General features: G+C 34.9%; 1 long non-coding RNA gene across 2 annotated transcripts; it reads left to right on the top strand.

Annotated features, from left to right (window-relative positions):
* The first annotated feature begins 307 nt into the window (after window positions 1-307).
* LOC141616760 (uncharacterized) lies at window positions 308-3,629 on the top strand. 2 transcript variants are annotated; one of them, XR_012531039.1, is made up of 3 exons: window positions 308-477; window positions 572-628; window positions 3,288-3,629. It is a non-coding gene; the product is annotated as an uncharacterized LOC141616760 (long non-coding RNA). The 2 variants fall into 2 exon arrangements; XR_012531038.1 differs by lacking the exon at window positions 3,288-3,629 and adding an exon at window positions 863-2,942.
* Window positions 3,630-4,007: the final 378 nt, after the last annotated feature.

A 4,007-nucleotide genomic window follows, 5' to 3' on the forward strand; every position in this document is an offset into this window, starting at 1 on the left:
AAATAATTATGATTTTCTTTTTAGTTTTTATTATCTATCTATCTATATCTATATCTATATCTATATCTATATCTATCTATCTATCTTTATATACACAAATTCTCATTATAGACGGACACTATCCGTCTATAGCTATAGACGGATAGTGTCCGTCTTTAATAAGACGGACTGCTTTATATAATAGAAGAACCACTAATCACTATGCTTTACACGTGTCAACTTCTGAGAGAAAAAATTCCCGCTCAACTCTTTACTCTTGCTTAAAACCCTAATTGATTTCTATTTTATTTACCAGGATGTCGCTGACTTTCTCCTTTCTTCTCTTTCACAACATTCCTTCTTTCTCTTCAATATTCCCCCTTTATCATCTCAACTCCTAGAAACTATATTTATTCCGCCATAATCGGTTTCTTTATGAATCAATAATGAGCAACAGATTCAATATATTTCTGTTGATTCGAAGTTACGATAAAAAAGGTATGCAGTTCCCCCAATTTTTTAGTGTTGATATATTTTCAATTAGTTAGGAGTAACCGAGTAATTTGTAGTAATTTGCTGATATTTATACAAGGTTTTTCTATGAGATTTTGTGGAAGAGTAATTAGGCCTTTGTACAACTTCTTCTCAGGTAAATTTATGTTTAATTCTTCTTTCATGTACATTGACAACTATACCCAATTTAACGAAAGTTTGAGACGAACTTACATATTCACATAATCATTCTGTGTTATGTTTAAGATATATAAGTATCCCAAAGTAGTCCTTCAATCTTTACCGTGCGATTCATATTTATCTTTGGCATTGTCATTCTGTTTTATTTTTACGTCTATTGATCCCTACTATTTTCAATGGGACTGCACAGATGAACAATTGAATGCGGTCTCTAAATTACTGATAAATAAGGATAAAACTCCATGTAAGGGATGAGCAGGAATTGCGGTTTTCTGAGCTAATCCTTCGCTATTCACTTTTCTAACATTCTGGCTGGTATTTTCTTATACTATTTATACTTGGTATAGTTATTATGATGAAGTCTTGAGAGTATGTATGATGTAATGGAGAAGCATTTAGCTATATTATTGACAACTTGGCAGAGCAATTAGCCTTAAACCGTGTTTTTTATTGCCACAAAAATAGCAGTTGATGTTGAACACCACCATTTAAATGGAGGATTAATAGCCAAATGAACAATGATGTTGGAGTACTGAAACTGACTTCACTGTAGATGGACGTAAAAGAAAGTGAAAAGGAGGAGCATGGAAGAAGAAGGGGTTGATGAATTTTACTATGGCCGGTAGAGAAAGATATCATTAGTGAGAGTATAAGTACAACCAACAGTTTGATCGGACATTAACAACTTCATGTCACCAATTAATAGCAAAGATGACGGTTGAGTTAAGTAGTCACGAACTCACAATTGGGAGTAATGATTAAAGTTTAGGAATATAATTAGGGATTAAAAAAAAGGGAGGAGTACAACTTAGAGAAGTAAATAACTAAGAATATCAATCAAAAAAGCCCAAAGAAATTTGTAAAATATGAAAATGTTATAATCGTTACATAAAAGAAAACCTATCAAGGTATGCTGATGAAAAAAAACTATAGTTTAAGAATAGACGAGGGGAGACAAGGGTATACAATGATTCAATACCAAGGAAAGTGGAAGGATATTTGTTTGTTTGAAACCGTCCTAATTATTGGCTATGTTTGGTGATACAAGGTATACAACACTGTGATCTCCTTGGTGGGATTTACTTTGTTTTTGCTTTGCACTTCGTAATTAATGGGCACACATAATAGTATATTACGGAGGTGATGGAAGATCAAAGTGATGCGAGTATAAAGGAAAATGAGAGTGTGAATATGGAGGTGACAGAGGCTCAAAGTATTTGTGCTAATAAGTCAATTCTTGAGTTCTCCAAAAAGGGAGGTGGTAGTTCCCATCTAAGGATCCTTGCACAATCTTATGAAAAGTTGTTGGAAGGTAAAAAGGTGAGCTTTTACTGTAGACGTGATTTGTCAACTTTAACAATTCGGATCCTGAAGGGTGAGGACTGTAAGGAGGGAGACAATATGAGAGAACGATGTAAGAAGAAGAAGAAGAAGAAGAAGAAGAAGAAGAAGAAGAAGAAGTCCTAAAAAGTGGAAATCTAAGATGCTCGGGGCAATGAATGAAGATATGACTCGTTCTGATAATATCAATGTAAACACTGCTATTCGTAGCGGAAGTTTAGACGCGTCCTCTACTGAGGCCATGGCTTCAAGCACGTCTTCAATTTGTGACATTTTGTCTCCTCCTGGTACTTATATCCCACAAGATAACACTATGGGTGTTGTTAATGATTCAAGCATCCATGTCTCTCTGGTGAATGAAAAGGCTACTTCTATTTGCACTCCAGATCAGAAGGATTCTAATGGCCATCAACCTTTTATTTTCTCAGCTCGTCCTAAGAAGTGTAAGTTTTACTCGTCTGAGAAACCATCAGGCGCCCATTTTACACCTATGCTTTGCAGGTACCCCTCTGCTTATCATGTGCACGAGAAATGGAGAATGGTCACTCCCAAGAACAATCATAGCCAAGAGGATGAATCTCCAAGACACAATTTATTTACTTTTTCCAAAAAAAGTAGATCTCTCTCCCATAAATTTCTACGCCCTCGTGGCGTAAGTGTGTCTTGTTGCAGGTACTCCTCTGAAGCTCAGTCGATAAAAAAGAGAAAAGAACTGTTCGCTCAATTAGCTAGCTATGTTCGTCCCGTTAAGAAGCCTAAGTTAGTTGTCAACCCCATCTGTAGTTTATTTGATTATACCAATAATGTATCAATAAAATCCGAATCCGACTCGTCGGAGAGTCGGGTAGGTGCTCTGTAAAAAACATTCTTTACCGCTGCCAAAAAAAAAAATAATAGTATATTTTCCGTTCTTTAGCTACCTTTGATTGGATTAGTTAATGTGTCATTCCCTTTTCTTAATGTATGTGATATGTCATACATGGTTTATTTTACAGAAAAGGTGAACAATATCATGTTTGTCTACATATAATCTGAAAAATGTATTGCATTATTCAATTGTCGGGTTGAATTTCGCTGGTGTGCTTTAAGCTAAGCCGGACTTTGGGTTTTATGAAACCTTGGCTCATTGATATTTTTTCTGGATGGAATAGATATGTAGTAAAAGAGTCGAAATGATTAGGGCCAAACAAGCGAGTGAACCATCCTTGAACCCAAGACCCGACACTGCTCCTAAGCGAGTCGACTCATTGATATTGCATTTGTTGATATTGCAGGCATCTTTCAAACAAAATAAAGTGGTGTATGATGTAAAAGCCATGTCCGTAAAATTTTCAGATGGAGCATTGTGAGTCTCTGACAAGTCAAGTGAAAATAGGACCTAAGTTTATGGCGTGCATACAAAAAACTAAACTGCTAAGATTTGGGTAGCATACATTCAAACTTATCAATGAAGAAACCGTGATACTATCTGTTGTAAAAAATTTAATGTAGAACCATTTGTGTGTTTATAATAGTAGGAAGAATTATCTAAGTAAATACTCTGTATTAAACTTACAACACCATGTATTCACGTCCACTTTTGAAATGTTCAATCAATCGGTTTTGATTTTTTTAGCATGGTGGATTGGAGGGTTCACCCTAAACAAAATGAATCTAGGAGTAGAATTGAATGAAATAGAGAGATTTGACCTTGGCTTAAACCTTGTGAGAGGAGCAAGTCATTAGTACTCATAGGATTATTTATATATAAGATGTACTTCCTCCATTCAACTCCACTTTACCTATTTCTATTTTTTACATTATTCACAAATACACATTCAATCTCGATTTTCTCTCAATATATAAGTGAAAATATATTCATGCGAGATCTTGTTTGATTCGTCTTTACGAGTACATTAAAAATATCTAACTTTTATAATTTTTGCAAATACATAGCTAACGATACTTACCGCGTAAAACACGCATTGGCGAACGTGAAAAAACAAAGTGGTAGA

This window comes from Silene latifolia, chromosome X (genome assembly GCF_048544455.1).
Source record: "Silene latifolia isolate original U9 population chromosome X, ASM4854445v1, whole genome shotgun sequence".
NCBI lineage: Eukaryota > Viridiplantae > Streptophyta > Magnoliopsida > Caryophyllales > Caryophyllaceae > Silene > Silene latifolia.